Source organism: Rana temporaria, chromosome 3, assembly GCF_905171775.1.
Source record: "Rana temporaria chromosome 3, aRanTem1.1, whole genome shotgun sequence".
NCBI classification, from domain to species: domain Eukaryota; kingdom Metazoa; phylum Chordata; class Amphibia; order Anura; family Ranidae; genus Rana; species Rana temporaria.
The window spans coordinates 407,878,208-407,900,630 of record NC_053491.1 but is presented as its reverse complement, the minus strand read 5'-3'; positions in this window follow the sequence as shown (position 1 = coordinate 407,900,630).

The following is a 22,423-nucleotide window of genomic DNA, read 5'->3' as shown; positions in this document are numbered from 1 at the left end:
TTTTTTTTAATCTCTGTTGATTATCATGTGTGGGTGGGGGAAGGGAAGATGTGCCAAGTGTGTGGTTCCTCAAACATGTGATTGTTTTGTGTCCTCCACAGATGGCCAGGAGGTTGCAGGCCAGGAGGTTGCAGGCCAGGAGGTTGCAGGCCAGGAGGTTGCAGGCCAGGAGGTTGCAGGCCCATCGGGCCAGGCTGCTGCACCACCCCCAAGACAGGCTGATGATGAGTCCCAAGAAGGGCAGGATTCCCCAGGGGAGGGGATTGGCCAAACCTCCCCTCATGAGGAGGTTGAGGGGGAGGAGGTTGAGGGGGAGGAGGATGAGTGGGAGGAGGATGAGGGGGAGGAGGACGAAAATATGCAGATTGGCCTGGGAAGTCCTCCTGGCCACTGATATGATGACCTTTGAGTCTTCCCCTGAGGCTACCCCTGAGGCTGGCACCAGTCAGGCCACCATCAGGGGTAGCCCCTCCCACTTCTCCCCCAACAGGCCTCCAGTCACAAGGGTCACTCTCTCCCCTCCTCCAGGCCCGCAAGACTCAGCGGCAGCCAGGGGGCCGACCCAGGAGACCGTGGCTGTGGGCGAGCGTCTGTCGGCCAGTGTGGTGAAGGACAATGCCCGGCAGACCCACACTCTTGGGAAAATACTCGAAAAAATTACCCAGATGGAGCACAGCCAGGGTGAAATGATGGAGGCACTCGGTGATGTGGCCACCAACTCAACGGCGGTCATTACATGCTTGAACGACATACAGACCGCCACAACACGCGTGGCCCATGAGCTGAGTGCCCTGACCCAGGCTGTGCAGGACAATACTAGGTCTGGCCAGGCCAATGCGGCTGCCCTCACTGCCTGTCTCACTAGAATTGCAGGGGCCATGGAGGGCAGGCCAGCAGGGGCGGCTCCTCCTTCCCCAGCTCACCCCCCCAGGAGGCTCCTCCTTCCCCAGCTCACCCCCCCAGGAGGCTCCTCCTTCCCCAGCTCACCCCCCCCCAATGGACATCCTCCGCGATGGCGTGGCCGTGCCCCTGCCCGTGCCCCTGCCCGTGCCCCTGCCCAGCCAAGGCGTAGCAATCGCCGCCGCTAATTAATTAGCAGGGATACTTTTGTTTTTTTGTTTATGTTTTTTTTTTTTTTTTATTATTTAATTTGGTCTTCTGTACTTATGATTTGATTTATGTGTGTGAATGATGTGTGAATGTGGGGGGGGTGGCATTCCTGATAAATTAAGGGTGTCACCCTCAGTTTTGGTGGAGTAGGGATCCCCAGGACCAGGGAGAAGTGCAATCCCAGGTTCCTGAATGGTGTATGAATGCACAGTGACATAATTGGAGCCGTGGCGTGGCGTTACTGCTCCCAAGTACCAAAGGGGGGGGGGGGTACTTGGATCTAATCCAATTCGATGTGCATGTGATGTGTCTGTGCTAGGGACCACAGTGGTGTGCATTCATGCATTCTCATTGTGACTTTATTGATGTGCATTTACAGGGAAAAGATACATTCTTATTGTGACATTATTCATGTACGTTTACTGGGAAAAAATGCCTTCTGCAAGGCGTCTCCTGGCTGCTGTGCCCTCAGCAGACCGGGTAGAGTTGGTTGGGGGGGTATTGCCTGGGTCAGGGGTCAGGTCAGCACATAAGTCAATATGCAGTCCCCTTCTCATGGCAAAGTTGTGGAGTATACAACATGCCCCGATTATCTGGCACACAAAGTCTGGGGAATACAACAATGTACCCCCAGACTTATCCAGGCATCTGAAGCGGGACTTCATAAGCCCAAATGTACAATCAACCACTCCCCGGGTACGTATGTGCGCCTGGTTGTAGCGTTGCTCACCTGGGGTTTGGGGGTTCCTGAATGGGGTCATCATGTGAGGTCCCAGGGCATATCCAGAGTCACCTGTAAGGGAAAAGACAGGAGGATATTAGTCATGCATGTGCCCCTTGTGATGTCAGCATCATGGGGGGGGACATACCTGACACCCATGTCACTCACCAATCAGCCAGCTTTCTCCATACACGTTCAGCTCCAAATCTCTGGAGATCTGGGTCTGCCGGAAAATATAACTGTCATGGCAGGATCCCGGAAATTTAGCACAGACGTGCCAGATGAGGCCATGGGCATCTACGATCACCTGCACATTTATGGAATGCCAGCCTTTACGATTCCGGAACATGTGCTCAGTATCATGGGGGGGTTGTAGTGCCACATGGGTACAATCAATGGCCCCGATGGTGCGTGGGAATCTGGCAATGAGATAGAAGTCTGTCATGGTCTTCAAACGCTGGTCCTCCTGGGTGGGTTTTTGAAATTGATTTCCCATGCGCCGCAGGATTGCAGGGACCACTTGGTGCACACACCTGCTCATGGAGGATTGTGCCATCCCAGCCACGCCTCCACTTGTGCGTTGGAAAGAGCCAGTGGCAAGAAAATGCAGAGTTGCCAGTACTTTGATGAGTGGCTGCAGTGCATGGGAGCGTTGTGTTGGGCTGGTGAGATCATCCTGAAGGATTGTGGTTAATTCAAGGATGGCTTCACGGTTGAATCTGAAGTTGCGGAATACCTCAGAAGCAGGCATGCCAAACACATTTTGGCGTGGGCGGTATACCCTCTCCTATGCCCTCCTCCTCCTCCTCTGTGCCCTCCTCCTTCTTTGTGCCTCTAAAGACACTAATGCAGCTAGGATCATTGATGGCCCTGGCATTTTGGCAGACAGATTGTAGTCCTGAAAGTGTGTGTGTGCTGAGCTCTTCCTCAATGGTGTTGCTTCAGCAGACATTCAGACGGCATGTGTAAAATTAGGGCTGCTTTTATAAAGTGTAAATTCCCTCCGGGAAACTAACAGGTGCGCACAGGGCGTAATATACGGCGCACACACTTAATTCTGTGGATCGCCCTATCTCCCTCATTTGCATCTTTGCCTATCAAAAAAAGCGGCGTGCCTAGCGTAATTTGCGCCCGAGAATGCGCCGGTGTAATTATTTTAGGTAAGACGGAAAAGCCGGAATTTCAGGCGCTTCTCGTTTTGAGGATCGGGCGCAAAGATACACGCCGTGTAAATTTAGAAATCTCGAGTTAAGTCGGCGTATCTCTTTTGTGGATCTGGCCCTTGGTGTTCAGTTATTCACTTTACGGTCAACACTGAGGACAAGGGGGCACTCTTTACGTCTAGAGGAAAAGAGATTTAAACTCCAAATACGGAAAGGTTTCTTCACAGTAAGAGCTGTGAAAATGTGGAACAGACTCCCTCCAGACGTGGTTCTGGCCAGCTCAGTAGATTGCTTTAAGAAAGGCCTGGATTCTTTCCTAAATGTACATAATATAACTGAGTACTAAGATTTGTAGGTAAAGTTGATCCAGGGTAAATCCGATAGCCTCTCGGGGGATCAGGAAGGAATTTTTTCCCCTGCTGTAGCAAATTGGATCATGCTCTGCTGTTTTATTTTTTTGCCTTCCTCTGGATCAACTGTGGGTATTGAGTTGTGTGTATGGGATTGTATTGTGTTTTTTATTTTGTTTGTTTATTTTTTTGTGGTTGAACTGGATGTAACTATGTAAGGATATATAGATGCCTCCTGCATGTATCCTTACTTGTCAAATGTCTCCCCTCTGTCTGTTATAAGACCCAAAAAACTGCAGATTCTGTGGGTGTATCTGTTGTCTGGAGCTCTGTGGGTGGAGTCGTGATGTCAGTAGACTCCCTGCCCTCCTCTACACTCCCTTTGTCAACATACATTTTTCCTGTGTATTCCTTACACTAAATTCTGCTATGATCACCAACATCCAGTCAAAATCTAGAAAAGTAACTACATGACTTCAGAAAAGGAGTGGGGGTGGGAATTAAAAAATAATGACCTGTCACTCACAGCAAGGTGGTGGAACGGACTAAGGTTTTTCTCTGTAAGTCAGTTTTATTTCACTGAACAATAAAAGAAGTGACTGTGAAAAAGCGCTTGTTAGCGCGAAACGCGTCGTCTAGGACATATTTTAAACTATTTTCTTCTTATCATGGAAGTCCCAATCCTGTATTAAGAACTTTATTTTTATTTTCATCGAATTTCCACTTGCATTTCCTGAATTCCAACTCTGAGGAGCGCTTCCTATGGTCTGTCCACCAGAGGGCGTCCAGCACTTCCCTGCACCACATCGTGTTGAAGCATAACGACGTCTCAGACGTGAGACGCCAGCGCGCTCATCCAGGGAGAGCGTCCGCTGCTACTGGCTTCTCCGCGCTGTGTCCCGGCGGTCGGAAGTATTGGACCAAGTGGCGCTCCGGCACTCACACGAGAGGGTCACTGGGACCCCGGATCGTCCCGTTCCGCTCAGGGGGGTGACATCCCTCCCCTCACTAATGCTCTACGCCTGCATTCGCCTGAAGAGGTACTGTGATCACTGTTTTTTCTGATTTTATCATGAATCACAGTTCAAACAGAAACCGCAAGTTTTAACCCCTTGAGGCACTGAGAGTGTGTTGGACTACCACTGCATATATACTTGGAACTATATTTTTTTATTGGTATACTATATATCTTGGACTGTGTTGTGGAAATTTCGAAATTGCATTTAAATTAAAACGGATTGGTTCTTCCCAAACAGAGACTTTATTACATGTTTTTTCTTTGATTAATTTTGAGCTGAACTCCCATGAGCGCAGAGTTATTATTGGTGTTTCTGTGTATATTTGGTACTTCCGGGTACCATTAACTCCGCAGCACTGGTTGTTCACAGCCCATACGAGGGTTTTTATATGTTTACTGTTGGACAATTTTCTTCCCATAGAGCGCCAGTGATTTTTTTGTGTCGAACAATAAAAGAGGATTGCTCAGAGCTGGATTAACTCTGTGTGGCAAGACTGGGCACAGATGATAGGAAATCTTATACTGTACATTGTGACATAAAAAAAAAAAATTAACAAAATTCGGGTTTACATCCACTTTAACCTTAAAACAAAAATGTCATATATTGCAGCTTGTAAATCCTTAGATTTGGTGGCTGTATTGGTTTCCCTTTTTTAAACTTTTTAATCCTTAATGTTTATCTGGTAATTCTGCATGTCTACTCTCATTTCTTCATTCTTCATCTATGGAGGAAGCCATTATTTTCATTCTCGCCAACCTGCAAACTTTTGGCTGGTTGATCAACAAAAGCACCATAAAACCAACTCAAATGATGGTGTTTCCAGAAACAGGGATTGGCTCACAAGAAAAAAAAAATCAGTCAAGCTCCCCACAGACAAAATCCTTTCAAATGTGAGACAGCGAATCACAACAGTAGTACAATGCTTCAGTGTACGGGGAACACAACCACCCCATTGGTGAAGTGGATGCATTGGCACGCATGTCCTCTCCAGAATTCAGTACTAAGCTAGAGGAGTGACTGTTTGCCAAATAATATGAATTTCCAGAGTGGTGAAAGGGTCTCTCAGGTGGTGGAGGCACTAATAAAATCTATTGAAGCATCCAAAAATCGCTGTCTCGAGTTGGAACAAAATTACATCCCACACAAGTCAAAAAGTTTGGGAAGCCCATTTCAAGATCAAGCAGCACAGGGTCGCTGATCGTGTGTTGCAGAGGAAGTGATATAAAAATATACAGAGCAGCAAACAAGGCGCTACTAGCATTTGCTCTTCAAATCAGGAGGATAAGGGTACTATGTATAGACAACAAAGTTAGCGTGGCATATATCTTGTGAACTTTTTTCTGTGCTGGGACTCAATAAATGCATCTCTCTGGAAGAACCGATTGCTGTGGTAATATCTTGAATTATAATATTTAGTAATCATCATCCCACTACTATATCATTCAATTGGGGGGGTCTACAAACAAATGACATGCAAATGAGGGACATCACAGATCAATCTGGCAGCAACCCTATGAATAGCATTTGCTCTTCAAATCAGGAGAATAAGGGTACTATGTATATGAACAAGCACGAGTTATCCGTGTGAAACCAGTCTACCAATGTTCCTGTAATGTCCTTGACAATAAAGTGACTATTCTACAGAAGTTTTTGGTGTACGACCAATATTCTTTTTCTTAAACTACCGGGGCCAGCACCCACGACGAGGCAATCTTTATCCACAGTCTGAGCGTTGTTACACTGTCAGGTCTCCTGTGGCCAGATGACAGATGCACCCCGTTCGGAGTCAGGAGTGCACCACAAGGTAGTGAACCCTATGGTAGACTGCTGCAGATGGACAACAGAGAGGATATGGAGGACAGGTCCACTGGAGCACAAACAGGGATCCCACAGGAATCTTGAGCCCAAGATTCCCCAGGGCGCGGAGTCTAAAATCCAGCTGGTATTCACCAGAGCCTCTAGTGGTGAGGATGGCCTTAGCTGCAACTGAATCCAGGTCGCGGCCCCCAGAGTCCCCTAGGTCACGCTCTGTAGGGAGAGAGGGGAAGCAGCCACTCAGGACACAAGAGATAGTAAAGGGTTAAGCTAAGGTTGGGGCGACAAGCAGACAAGGAAAAACAAGGGACAGGCCAAGGATCAGGGTCACAGACAAACAGGAGTAGTCAGGGACAAGCCAAGATCGGTACACAGAGATAAACGTAGCACACGGCAAGCAGGAACCCAAACACACAATGCTTAAAGGGTTTGTAAAGGTAAAAAAAAAAAATCCCTATATAGCTTCCTTTACATTAGTGCAGTCCTCCTTCACCTACCTCATCCTTCCATGTTGCTTTTAAATGTCCTTATTTCTTCTGAGAAATGCTCACTTCCTGTTCTTCTGTCTGTAACTACACACAGTAATGCGACACTTTCTCCCTGGTGTTGAGAAAGCCTCTTGAGGGGGAAGGGGCGAGCAGGAGTGTCAGGACGCTTACTAACACACAGCTCCTTTCTCTATCTGCAAAGTAGAGAGCGTCCTGACCCTCCTGCTCACCCCCTCAAGAGGCTTTCTCCACACCAGGGAGAAAGTGTTGCATTACTGTGTGTAGTTACAGACAGAAGAACAGGAAGTGAGGATTTCTCAGAAGAAATAAGGACATTTAAAAGCAAAATCGAAGGATGAGGTAAGTGAAGGAGGATTGCACTGAGGTAAAGGAAGCTATTTAGGGAATAATTTTTTTACCTTTACAACCCATTTAAGAAACAACGTTGATCAGCAAGGCAGACTTGCAGTGCACTGGTTAATATAGAGTTCCTGTATTAGCATGGGGTCGAGCCATACAGGGAGGAGAGATGATAAAAGCAGCCAGGTGAGAGGGCCTGGCCTCTAAGGTGAACACATGGAGAGGAAGGTAAGCTGCCAGACATTACTGCATATCTATGACATATACTCTTTCTGGACTATATATAGACAACAAAGTTAGAGTGGCCTATATCCAAAGGCAAGGTGGGACCAGGAGCTGTACACTTACATGAGAAGTCCAACCGTTCATGGCATGGGCCTAATGTCATCTCCTTGACCTGAAAGCCCTCAACCTCCCTGTGACTCAGAGCCAACTGGTGGAGCCAACTGGTTGATCAGTAGAGAGCGTCCTGACCCTCCTGCTCACCCCCTCAAGAGGCTTTCTCCACACCAGGGAGAAAGTGTCGCATTACTGTGTGTAGTTACAGACAGAAGAACAGGAAGTGAGGATTTCTCAGAAGAAATAAGGACATTTAAAAGCAAAATCGAAGGATGAGGTAAGTGAAGGATTGCACTGAGGTAAAGGAAGCTATTTAGGGAATAATTTTTTTACCTTTACAACCCCTTTAAGAAACAACGTTTCAGTTGAGCCACTCATTTTTAATTAACAAGTGAATATTGGATTTTTTCTTCTGTTCCAAGTACCTTGTGAACTTTTTTCTGTGCTGGGACTCAATAAATGCATCTCTTTGAGGAACCGATTGCTGCGGAGATAACTTGAATTATATTAATTAGTAATCATCATCCCACTACTGTATCACTCAATTGGGAGGGGGGTCTACAAACAAATGACATGCTAATGAGGGACATCACAGATTTATCTGGCAGCAACCCTATGAATATGAAAGGCTCCCATGCTCTAGCCTGGACACCATTCCCCACAGTGAAAGGAGCAGACCTTTTACATCATCAGTGGTAGTTCTAGCTATGGTATATTTTTCCACCAGCCCTCTTGATTTCCAGATTTCTGACCAAGCTGGGGGACGACGACCAATCATGATAATAGTGGTAATCCTAAATTGGCCCAGAAGATCATAGTTTCCGATGTTACTGCAACTGATTTTTCTACCAGACACAATAGATCACCATTTCAAGGCCAATATCTCCACCCTTCTCCCAACAAATTACATCTAGTGGTATGGAAATTGGGAGGGAGAGACTGTTGAAGTAGTCTCTACTCTGAAAGCTAGAAAATCATCTACTAATACGTCTTACCATAACAAATGGACAAAATGTATATATTTTGTGGAAAAGTCCCTTAATCAAACTCAAGTTTTCTAATTTCTTAGGTTGTAAGGTAGAGGACATGTCACGAAATCCAATTTCAAGTTCACATTGGCATCATTCCATTAATGAATATGGTATTTTAGAAACAAAAGAGTAGAGGGACTTTAAATATGCCAAATGAGAACAGAACCAAGATAAAAATCTATATACATTTTATCACATATAAAAGATTATCATAGACACAATATTAAAAACATAGATATGCATAGAGAAACTGCAATAAATCCAAAAATATGTAAATCTGATGGATACATGTACCCGAAACTGGTCTACACGTTACACGGGATCCCCCACTTCTTCAGGACCACACATATAGCAAACTCTGCCAGAGGAGAGGTGGATATGTACTTACCACAATGCCAGCATATGTTTTCTTGGTATTGGACTTATCCCCTCTGTCTTAGATACTGGGATTTACATTGTTCGGAGTATATTGCTTTACACCGGACATTTGTTTTCCCCTTTTGGATATTTATGGTTACTTCTATATTTATAAGTCTGGACTATATCCTATCATCATTGGAGGAGAGCAGGCTGAGTCCCCAGCATACTTAAAGAACTGACCACGATGTGCTCCCCTGCTTAATGTGGTCAGTTTTTAATAGAAAAGTTGAGGGACTGACAGAAACACCAGGGATTTCACATACAATTCTGGGGTAACAAACACTTTAAAGTCTATTTAAAGCTGCATGTCTTTTGAAGACTATCGTGCTCAGAAAGGGTAACAATGCTGCGGTGCAAATTCACTACAGAATGAACAGTGTTGTCACCCCATTACAGAAAGTAGAAAAGTAGCAGCTCTACTGACAGAATTAACAGGTAAGAAAATATATGCCATATGCCCCATAGTTACTCCTTAAAGAGGAAGTTATCTTCCTTTGCTGACATTTACCTATAGGTAAGCCTATAATAAGGCTTTGATTGGATTTTTTTTTTTTGCAGCAAAAGATCAATACTAATTGTAATATTAAAAAATATATTTTATTATTGAAAAAAGTTTCACACAGAGGACATTTGTTAATATTAAAACATGAGCTCTGAACATTGAATTACAAACATATGCATCATGATACAGCCGTATGAGTAACTATAGAAACAACGTGGTATGATATGACTATATTTAAAGCGGAGTTCCACCCTAAAAATGAACTTTCTATTAACAGCTTGCCTTAAATGTAAAAAAAAAAAAAAAAATATATATATATTTTACTCATTTCTATCTGGCTGTTACTAGGCAGTATTCGTAATCTGCCTAGTTCCTGGTTCTAGGTGGTTGAACTTCCTGACCTAAGACCCCATTGCCTCGTGGGAAATGATGACACTCATTTTCCAGGAGTCTCTGGGCATTTTTGTGCCTAAAAATCGCCCAGCATGCACCTCCCTGGAAAACCAGGAAGAAAAAGGAACTGGGCTTCACATCTCCACACATATGATGTATACGGCCACAACATGAGCTGGAGCATATAAGGCAAGTGTTTGCAATAATTTCTGGAACGATTGGGGAGCTATTAATATGTTTTAGGGACTATTTACTGTGATTAATTTTAGCTTGAAAAAAAAAAAATTATGCCCGAAACCCTGCTTTAAATCACACTAGAGACCCAACGCGTTTCGACCTTATCAGTAGAGGTCTTCTTCTGGGGGAAAAGAGAAGGAACTCTAGAAAGAGATACGTTATACAAGTAAGATTATTCGAGAAACAAAACACTCTCAAAAGTGATACATATTGGTATTGATGCAACAACTATTGTGTGAATATATTTACAATTGACGGCTGAAGGAGAGAACCACCTGACTGCCTAAAGACCTGATCATAATATGCTAGTATACGATGCATACTAGCACATTATGACATTACCTAGCAGGGAAAAAAAAACATCCAGCAGTATACAACCACTTTAAATGATCCCTGACATAGGAGACTTGACTTGGGCCAGCATTATTGACCTGCTTCTGAAAAGCGCAGCTGCCTGGCTATTTCTGGTTTAAAATAATTGTGAATTCTTAGTACATAATTTTATTTAGTATTGCAATTTTTTTTTTACCTTAAAGTCAGTTTATACATTCACATTTGTACATATTTCCTCTTCTTTGCTTTTAGCTATTGTATTAAATATTAGTAGATTGGCCACTAGAGGGAGTGTTCAGTAATTATGATTCTCTTTACAATAAAAGATAATTTTTTTATATAAATAATAATAAAATAGATTTAAACACCGCTAGCAAATGTGTGCTGTTTAAAAACAGTTTAGAGTGAATGGTTTTTGTCTTTCCTGGTGATTCAACACACTGGTATGCGTTACTGCTTAATCTGACATTATTTTAGCTTGAAAGCATATCATATGGTAAAGTGTGTCATCTCACAGATATGTGCCCCCTCTTATGGCTTTTCTTACTTTCTCACACGTCAGCGTGTGCAACTTAAACTTCGATATTTGCTGCCTCTAACTGCCTGGTATACAGTTTCCCAGCATGTAAGTGTACAATGTATAAGGTCACACAAAGAACATATTGTACAGTCGAGTATTTTATAAATCCAACTGTATTCTGTTTCCTTTATGCACTTTCTGGGTCAGAGACCTGGAACAAGCATGCAGCAAATGAAGTTAGCGTATTAAAGCGGGGGTTCACCCTAAAATACAACTTTGTACCATGCCATTCAGCATACTAGCGTGAGCTACAGTATGCCTTTATTTATTTTTTGTTGTGCTGTACTCACAGTTTAATCCGTTAGTTAAGTTTCAGACTCCCCGCGGGGAAAGGCGTTCCTATGAAGAGGGGAACATGATTGACGGCCGGCTATGGCGCGTCACGCTTCCCGAAAATAGCCGGAGTAGGACTCGGCTCTTCACGGCGCTATACGGCGCCTGCGCACAGACGACTAGGAGCTGACTGCGCAGGCGCCGTGAAGAGTCAAGTCCTATTTCGGCTATTTTCGGGAAGCGTGACGCGCCATAGCTGGCCGTCAATCATGTTCCCCTCTTCATAGGAACGCCTACTCCCCGCGGGGAGTCTGAAACTTAACTAACGGATTAAACTGTGAGTACAGCACAAAAAAAAAAAAATAAAGGCATACTGTAGCTCACGCTAGTATGCTGGATGGCATGCTAGACAAAACATTTTTTTTTTTTTAGGGTGAACCCCCGCTTTAAAGTGGTAGCAAACCACACCTATTTTTTAAATACTTATTTTAGAACAAAGTCTTCCAGCGCCTTGCTGTCAGGCGCTTCCATCTTCATCCTTCCAGGTTCACTACCCCCGGTCGTCTGATTGGCCACGCTGCGAAGATGTCACAGAGCGCGGCACAGAGCTCCGAAGGGATGGCACAGGTATACCATCCCTTTAGAACGCATGCACTGGTGACGCCATCGGCTGCATGCAGTGTAAATATCTCCTAAACCCTGCAGGTTTAGGAGATAATCACGGCACCTACAGGTAAGCCTATTATAAGGTACAAGTAAAAAAATAAAAGTCCACTTCCATTTTGGGTGCTCTCAGGGCATGTTTGCGGTATGACTTGTTCATACAATGGTGCATGTGTTGCCATGCATTTTTTAACTTGTGTTGTGCTATGCTGCAGTGGGGATTTTATTATTATTTTTCTAACGTAATGCTTTGCTGCAGTATGTTGCAGTACCTGCTCTATCACGTGATCCTGCAGCTCTGTGGAAGGGAACGCTTGACAACTGGGAATTCCAGGAGCCGTAACTTCACCCATAGGCTCCCTTGTTGGTGCGCCATTTTCTCCCCTACAGTAGCCACTCACTGATACAGGAGATCCAGAATTGCAGGATGACCTGACTGGACCAGAGTAGATAAAAAAAGTTGGCATGTTGGCATCCTCTTCTCCCCTGCAGCAGCAACTCATCCAGACCTTAACCCTTTCATGCCCAAGCCTTTTTTCTGACATTTGTTGCTTACAAACTAAAATCTGTATTTTTTGCAAGAAAATCACTTAGAACCCACAAACATTATATACATCTATATAGATATATATCTATATATCTATATATACATATATAGATATATATATATATTTTTTTAAGCAGAGACCCTAGAGAATAAAATGGTGATCATTGCAATATTTTATGTCACACTGTATTTGCGCAGTGGTCTTTCAAACGCAATATTTTGGGGTATAAAAGAAGGGGAGTCGGATTGTTTCCAGAAACAGATGTTTTGGGGAAAAATAAACTTTTATGAATTAAAAAAAAACACAAAGTTAGCCCAATTTTTTGGATAATGTTAAAGATGATGTTACGCCAAGTAAATAGATACCCAACATGTCATGCTTTGAAATTGCGCACACTTGTGGAATGGCGACAAACTACGGTACTTAAAAACTTCCATAAGCGACACTTTAAAAATGTCTACAGGTTAACAGGTTAGAGGTACAGAGGAGATCCTGTGCTAAAATGATTGCTCTCGCTAAAATGATCGCGGGAATACCCCACATGTGTACTAGGGATTTTTTTAAATCGGCGCCATTGGCAGCCGAGTAAACCAGAAGTGATGTCATAATATCGCTTCCGGGTTACTAGATCTGAGGCGTTTTGGCTGGTCGCTCGGGCCTCTTGGTGGGACAGGAGAGCCTGGGAGAGCCGCGGTGGGAAAGGGGAGGACGCCTCCTCATGCTCCTTGGAATAACAGCCGAGTGGCTTTTAGCCATATTGGTTGTTATTCCAAGAATGCCAACCAATGGCTCTAAAAAATGGTACAGGGTGATGTCTGCAGCTGCACCCCGGTACAACTGGGCACCCCCGGCATCACCCCGGTACAACACCTTCAAGCTGAGGCCGCATATTTGTGTACGGTTGGCGTCAAGGGGTTAAAAAAAACACCTGACCAGAGTGGATTAAAAATAAGTAAGTCTACAGATATTTTTTTATGCAGGATAGGCAGAATAGGTGGAAGGAGGGGGGAAGGAAACATTTTTACGATTAGCTTGATTTAATCCGGCTATACATGGATCAAAATTCAGCTGGTTCAGTAGTGAGCGACTGAATTTCGATCCATGTACGGGCAAGGAGGTTGTAGAGAAGTCACTCTAATGATTGACTTCACTACAACGACCCTATCAGATTTTTGCTGTTCAATCAGTACTGCTGGCTAAGGAAGGCAGTGCTGATCAGTGAATTCTGACAGCGGCGGAGTCTCCCTGCTGTCAGAATACAATAGCTCAGTGGGGAATTTTTTTTTTTTTTTCACCTCTAACAATTTTCTTGGCATTTGTGTCAAGTCAGGAGGTGATGGGAAACCTCTGCAATAATACAAAAAAATTACACATTTTTAGTAGAGAAGGGTTAGAACGTCTGGATGTGTTTTCATTGCTGTCCATGTAATTGTGTTCTAGTGACAACTGTATTCCTAATTTTTTATATGGGCGTCACTGGGACAGGAAGTGAAGGAACAATGCCGAAATAAGGGGGGAGGGGGGGGGGGGGTCACAAATTAAATTCAAGACCCAACACAATATTTGACTCCATTTAAAAATAAAATGGAGTCCGGCTTTAATAACAAAGACAAAATCGTCAGTGGTTTCCAGGTTTCACTTGATGTTTAACACCTGCTCATTTAAGAAATGTGATCCTTGCTAAACAGAAGAAGTAAATCCCCCTGGATGTCATAATGAAAATGATGAATGTGTACCTAGCGAGGCAGAGGCTGCCTTTTAAAATGAAATCCGGGATACAGTGTCACCAGTGACAAAGGATATAAAATGTTAATGGCTTTTGAAGGACACTGTGTAAACACTACAGCTCAGGGAGCGAGTCACAGTTGCTGACCATAAAACAGTTTTCTTTGTGATAAACGGAATTTCACTTCATTGCAGGCCAACTGAGAACGTTATATACGGCACATGTAACAGATTTACCACATACTTTTATGGTTAAATCGGACAGATCAGAGCTTTACATTTCCAAATTAATTGGATTAAGTACAATGCCATTAATTACATGATGATTACAGGCAAATGCTGCAATCAAATATCCTGCATGTTCGATACTTTGAACCCCTTTCACGGGCTGTCCGATCTGCCTGTCAGTTTTTCAGGCGGACCTGATTGAACCCTTCATGTCCACTGACACCCGCCACCATCTGATCTGATCCTGTCCACCAAAAACAGACGGATGAAGGTCCCAATCCCCATCCCTCTGGTGGATCGGATCATATGGAAATGGATGGAAACGGCCCCATAGAGGAGAGTGGGACTGTGTCTGCTCTGCTTGGCGGAGCAGACACGGAGCTGTCATCGGCCTGTTCAGCGGGGAACAGCAAAAATATCCCTCACTGAACAAGCAGGTTCTGCTTAGAAGAGGTTCCTGTGTGAAAGGGCCTAAGAGCTATTTGGCCAAAGTGCAGCACAATTATCAAAGGATTAGGTCTAAAACAATCTCATTTGACAGTCAAGGTGATTTTTTTTTTTAAAAAGAGATTGGTCTTTATTTAGAAGGCATCATAAAACAAGAAACATCTGTATACAGCTCGTTCAGAAGTAGCACACAAATAAGCATATACAAGTAACAACAGTCAGTACCAGTACCAGCACCACCCACCCCACATACTGGTCAGGCAATTAAACAGGAAGAAAACATCCCACATACAGTAAAAACAGGGGATTAGAACTGTTGTGTCCAGGGAAGCCAGACTCTGTAAAATTTCTGGGGGCAGCCTCTATTAATATAAGTCAGTTTATATAATGGCAACAGTGCATTCACAGAGGAGTCCCATGCCGCCACCATGGGAGGCGAGGAAGAGGACCACTTCTTAAGAATTTCTTTTTTGGCATAGAAGAGTAACATAGAGACAAGCAGCTTGGTACATCTAGGGCGCTGGTCATCATCATGGATCCCGAGCAGGGCCAACTCAGGTGAGATCGGTAGAGACAGTGCAAGACGCATATTGATACACTCAAAAACCTCTCCCCAATACACTACAACCTGCGGGCAGGTCCAGAACATATGAAAAAATGTCCCCTCAGTGAAATGGCATCTGGGGCAGTCAGGAGATCTAATATTCGATGCAATCTTTGGGGGGTGTAATAGACACGATGCATGAATTTGGTGTGTATCAGCCTGTCTCTAGATGAGATCAACAACTTTGCCCCATCCTCAAAGCATTCCTCCCACGCCTCCCTGTCAAGGTCAGGGATGTCTGAATGCCACTTGTCCCAGAGAACACACATCTTGGGAGAATCAACCTCTAGAAGGGCCAGATATAATGTAGAGAGCGTTTTTTAAGGGTTTCCTGCGCTAGAATCCCCTCAATGGGGTCGGCCACTAGTATGATAGGCTGCGGAAATTGTGCCCTAGCCGCATGCCTCATTTGGTAATACCTAAAGAGCATCTGCCCCGGAAGTCCATGCCTGACAACTAGGTCTCGGAAGGACAGCAGCGCCCCCGAGCTAATAAAATCTCGAAGAACCGTGACCCCATACCTTGCCCACAACTGCGGATCCGGAACTGTTCTGAAGTGAGGGAGGGAGGGATTTCCCCAAATCGGGCAGAAGGGGGAATAATGGTGAGGGCGTACCAGTCGCCTACGGGCCACAGTCCACACCTGTAGGGTCGTTTTAGTGGAGAGCAGAAGGGACGGGTATGCAGCCGCCCCTCTATAGACCAGATTCCCCAATTCCCTAAGCGAGCCTAGGATTGCAGCCTCCAAACAGGTGGCGGCATTCGACCTGGATTGTTCAAACCACCACCTCACAGTGCAGTCGAGGTGATTTTAGAAGCCTTTAATTATCTTTTCTTCAAAAACATTCTTGGTACAAATTCCCTCATTCTGTAGCAATGCAGACAAATCTTGGTCCCACTACTACTCTGCTTGTTCCCTTGTTGCTGACCCAGTTTGCTTCCGACCTGAACTTGGATCCTGCTTCTGCCTTGTCACCAGTTCCTGACCCCGGCTCTGTTCCTGAACCACGTCTCTGCCTTATGATTCTATACCTCGCTGCCCGCCTGCTGCTGACCTTGACTATTCCTGTGACCACACTTCTGTTTCTGGTTCTGTTCTCTTGTCTGGTTTGAGTGCCTACCTGGATGTCATCTGTACCAGCTTTGCTCACCACCGTGAGTTCCTGTCTCAAGTCTGCTGGGAGCTCTGACAAGCCTTGTATCTGGAACCTGCAGCCCATGTGAAGTGCCCCTTTAATTTTGGCTGGATCCCTGTGCACAGTTACTGTTCCTGACCTGATGTTCTGCCAGCCTGCCAGGGAGCGTATTTCCTACTGCAAGCACTTCTATCAAGACTTATCAGCACTCATGTTCCTCCTGTCCCTCGGTACCCTCTGTTCCATCTTCAGCAGAAACTGGGCTGGAGATACAAGAGAGGCCAACCTTGTCATTTCAGTCTCCGATCAGGTATGTGACAGATGCCCCATCACACCTTTGGGTTTATGGGGATTTTCAATCATCCTATGAGATGTCTTTGCACTGCTTTGGAATACCTTAAAGGGACACTAAACACACACTGTTATTTACAATATCCCTTATCTTTCTGTATATGGGTGATGGTACTGTAATTATTTTAATAAAAAACATCTAAGTACCTTCTTGGCTAATTTGCTACTGATATACAGCTGTCACATGACCCAGCTCTTTCCCAGCCTGTCTGTAGGGAAACAGTGGCAGGAGGAGCACCCAGTCCTCTGCTGCTGATCTCATGTTCAAAACAAAAAAAAAAAACAGCCTTTGGGATACAGAGTAAAAATAAGCCATTAATATAAGACCCCTTTCACACTGGGTCGGTTTGCAGATGCTATAACGCAAAAAATAGCGCCTGCAAACCGACCTGAAACAGCCGCTACTGTATCTCCAGTGTGAAAGCCCAGAGGGCGGTGCGCTAGCAGAAAGGGTAAAAAAAGTCCTGCTAGCAGCATCTTTGGAGCGGTGTGTATACCATTCCTCCACTGCTTCTGCCCATTGAAATCAATGGGGCACCGTGGCTATACCGCCAGCAAAGTGCCTCTGCAGAGGCGCTTAGCAGTGGTTTTTAACACTTTCTCGGTCGCTAGCGGGGGTAAAACCGCCCCGCTAGCGGCCGAATAGTGCCTAAGTAAAGGTAAAGGGCCTAAGTAAACAGTTTTAGATGGTCATACAAATATATTTGAAATCAAATCCGTTATTAATTTTTTAGCAGTAACATGGTGTAGGCAGATTTCTGCCAGTCACAGGCTGTGTTACACCTCTCCAGCCTATGTTTAAGTATAACAGAGAGGTGAAGCCTCCATCAATCAAGATCTAATATTCCACCCCTGTTGTGTTTAGCTGGTTAGTGGGCATGGAGGAGGAGGGAGAGAGTCGGCTGTCATTTTCCACTGTGTATACTCCCACATGTGTAACTCTATAGTCACATTGGCTGTTCAGATGTGATAGGGAGGAAATGCTCAGCATAGAAACTCACTGAAAACTGGAGCATGTGCACTAGCTGCCAGCACTGCTCTGCAAAATCCCAAACTACAGTAAGGACATGGACAGGACGGCGAGACAGAAAACAGCAGGATCAATCTAGTTTTTTGCAGAATACAGAAAACGAGTCCCATAGTGAGTATTTACTCAACTCCAGTCCTCAAGGTGCTCCAACAGGTCTGGTTTTCAGGCTTTTCATTATTTTGCACAGGTGAATGGATCAGTTTCACTCTCTTAGTAATTACCACAACCGATTCATATGAGGAAAATCCTGAAAACATGACCCGTTGGGGTGCCTTGAAGACTGAAGTTGAGAAACGCTGCTATAGACCATGACGACACATCCACTTACTAGTCACGTCCACTTTCTGGCCACACCTATTTTTGCCACACCGCAGATCTTATTTGGTCTATACAAAGGGAGAAAAGTGTCATGGCTTTTCCGTTGGCATAAACTCTGATGGGTTTTTCCAACGGAATTCCACTCAAGCTGTCTTGCATACACACCAAATTTCGACAGTCCAAAATGTGTTGACGTACAATGGTGACGTAAAACACTATGACGAGCCTAGAAAAATGAAGTTCAATGCTTCCAAGCATGCCTCAACTTGTTTCCAAGCATGCATGTTTTTCCCCATCTTCTGAGTTCCATACAGATGAACATGTTCTCTTTCTAATTCCGTTGGAATTTCCAACAGAAAAAGTTCGATGGGGCATACACACGGTCGGAATATCCGATGAAAAAATTCCGTCTGACTTTTTTCATTGGAAATTCCGATCAAGTGTGTACGAGGCATCACACTACAAGCCATAGACCATGATGAAACATCCACTTACTAGTCACGTCCACTTGTTGGCCACACCCATTTTGCCATACCCACAGCACTGTGCATTCCACATTAGCTCCCCCACTCATACTTTAAGCACCACCATAGCCCCCCCCCCCAAAAAAAAAATCGTATGGAGCCACCTCTGTCGGTTTCTATGCAGAACTGCACCAGATTTTGCATGCAACAGTTTTAGTAAATCTCCCCAACAGAGTCACTAGCCTGGGGGACATGTGCTTGAAACCGAAAAATATAAATGTGTAGCGCTAAAATGACTATCAATGATGAAAATCTAAAATGTGAAAGTATACAACACATACTAATTAGAAATATGCATTAATGACATATAAGACCCATTTTACAAGGAACAAATATTGTGCTGCTGGCATGTGAAAAAGCGTGAACTGTTGCGTCTTGTTGGCTGATACCAAAACACAAAGTGGTATAATCAATGAATAAAATAGCATATGTCCAAAAAAAGTCAATCAAGTGAATCTGTGAATGGATGAGAAAAGTGACTTTTCCAATGTGTGATAATCCCACCACCGGTAATAATGCAGGCTTACCAGAGCACGTTGACTTGCGATAACATATGCCACCGCAGATCAAAGAAGGCTTGTATGACTGGTGTCATAAAATTATCCAAGGTAGAGTTGTACATCAACCGATCATCAAATCTTCTATGGGATAAGTGGATAGAAGGAGACTCGGTGCTATTCTGAAAATAGGATCCCAAGGCTTGTTTCCTCCCAAAGTATCAATGGTGTATGTAGATAGGAGAGAAAAGTGGCCACATAGTGTAATCCCGTTTTATAAATAAAAAGTATATTTATTTTGCAGCTGTCAAACTTACATTTTGCTGAAGGTAAAAGTACTTTGTATACAAAGATGGGGCGGCAGTGGAGTCCTCCCGACGCGTTTCGTGGTTATAGCACTTCGTCTGTGCTTGAAACCGACCCTATCTCTTGTAGTGGACGTACATGGCTCGAATTTTGGCTGATTCAGCAGGAATCATCGAAAATTATTGCCGTGGTTGAAGTCACTGTTTGGCCAACAAGTTTTCACCTGGCTCATTTGAATTTTCAATTGAGTTGAGTGGCTAGCCAGGCCTTACATAGATCCGGCCTTCATAAATAACTAGTCTGTGTGCAGTCTCAACACATTACATACCACAAACACCCACAGAAGTAACTAATCAAAATATTTTTCAAGAAGGAAACTGCATAACATGAAGCTCCAAAGTTTGTATATGTTAAGCTAGATGTCATTAGTCCTTGGAGCAAGTCCACAAAATATTGCTGAGAGTTGTAAAGGTCATGGTGTCTTTGTACTGCATAATCCCGCTACATGCAAGGGGTGCTGATCACCAGTGTGCCAAGTTCAGATCCCTCAGAAAATTCTGCTTTCACTCAAACATTTGTATACATGATTCACCATATGTTGGGAAAGCTGCCCAACCATAGCTTGTGAACTATGGGCCAGATCCACAGCCAGCGGGCTTAACTTAACTGTTCCTATTTAAGTTACACTGCCGCAAAATTTCTACCTAAGTGCCCGATCCACAAAGCACTTACCTAGAAATTTGCAGCTGTGTAACTTAAATCCGTCCGGCGCAAGGCGTGCCCAATCTAATGGGGCGAGTCCCATTTAAATGAGGCGCGCTCCCGACGCTATTTTCCCGACGTGCTTTGCGCGGATTTACGTTGCGCCGAGTTTTGAGAATCGCGACGGGTGTAAAAGAAAAAAAAAGAGTTGCGACGGGGAAAAAAAAAATTCAAAAAAAATTTGACAGCGACGCGGGAAAGAAGGGTCTACTTTTACATGGTGTACTAAGTTTACACTTTGTAAAAGCAGCCCTAATTTTGCGACGGCAAACTAACACTTACGGAAAAAAAAACGAAGGGAAAAAGCTTTGTAGATCTCCGTAAGTGCTAATTTGCATACCCGACGCGGAATTTCGACGAGAAATGCCCCCAGCGGCGGCCGACGTACTGCATCCTAAGATCCGACAGTGAAAAACTATTACACCTGCTGGATCTTAGGAATATCTATGCGTAACTGATTCTATGAATCAGCCGCATAGATAGAAACAGGGATACGACGGCGTATCAGTAGTATCTGTCTAGCCAAAACTGCCATAGATGAATCAAAAGTCGTCTGGTCTATGCCTGCGTATCCCTTTTGTGGATCTGGCCCTATATCAGTATCTTATCAAATTGGTCAGGCATGTACAGATTTTTCACATTTTCACTCCGGTGCTCGATTCAAGGACCCTGCTTGGCCATTTACAATGCAATCCTCCAAAGAAATTCCTTCCAAACACTTATTAGGAACAATTGAGTACTGCCCGTGATACTTTTTTATTTGCACTAACATCCAAATTTTAAGAAGCTTATCCTGAGAATTTGTATGTTAATGCAAAAAGTATCACAGATAATACAGCGACAATCAGCTCAAATCCTCATTAGTAATTACACAAGAAACTCCTTAAAAACACAAAAGTACTGCTAACGTGTTGCGGCCAAATAGGCCTAAGATGGACTTTTCAACTTCAACTTGTTGCATGCAAATTCATTCACCCTTCCACACAATTGAGGCAGATGGAATCCTTCCTGCTGTGCTATTGCACTCCGACAGCGAGACTAGGGTTGCCCCCTGTCCGGGATTCACCCGGACAGTTTGGTTTCGGAATCATGCTTCCAGGTTTCAGACTGCCAGACACATTATTCAGACCGGACTATGGCTTCCAGACACATCTAGATGAGAGGTGCTGACTGCCAAGGGGTGAGTAATCTCACATCCATCCCTGTCTGTGTCTGAAGTCTTCCTCCTTCTCTCTCCTGCATCTGAGTGAGTACACTAAGGTATTTCAGGGTTCTCAGAGCACCTCTTACATCAGAGTTCCCCTTTACACCAGAGGCCACAGTGTTCCCCCTTACATCAGAGTCCTCTCTGTACATCAGAGTTCTCAGTGTTCCCCTTAAATCAGGGTTCTCAGAGCATCCCTTATGTCAGAGTCCCCAGAGTTCTCCCTTACATCAGAGTCTGCAGAGTCCCCCTTACATTGAAAGAGAAATTCTGCAAGTTCAGATGTAAAAGGGGAACTTTGTAAGTTCAGATGTAAAAGGGGAACTTTGTAAGTTCAGATGTAAAAGGGGAACTCTGTGGACTCTGATATAAATGGGGACTCTTGTTATTAACTTCATATGATTAGAAATGTTATTTAATAGAAAAATATATGTATAGCTTTATACTATAAAAAAAAAATAATTGCTGTGTGCCGCTAAAGTGTTCGGGTTTGTGGTAACCCTAAGCGAGACTACTCCTCTGTGGTCAGAATATACTGATCAGCGCTGTAGCTGATTGGCTGCAGCTGCTGATCAAATGAAAAATTTCCAGCATTCCTGTTCAACAGAAATTGTTCATTAGATCGACTTCTGTCTAGCCAAAACTGCCATAGATGAATCAAAATTCGTCTGGTCTCTGCTTAGCCGAACCAATTTCGATCCATCTTCGGCCAGCTGAACATATGGCTTACATATGTATAATGTATTTGGGAAAGAGGAGAAGAGAGAAACGTTAATGTTTTTTTCAATAGGTTTGGAATCACTGATTCCATATCAGATGGAGCTTATGTTAATAATTATTTAGGAGGTTAATTTAAATACAATAAGTAAATCTTGTAAGGCCCCGTACACACGAGAGGATCCATCCGCTGAAAAATCTCAGCGGATCGGTTTCAGCGGATAGATCC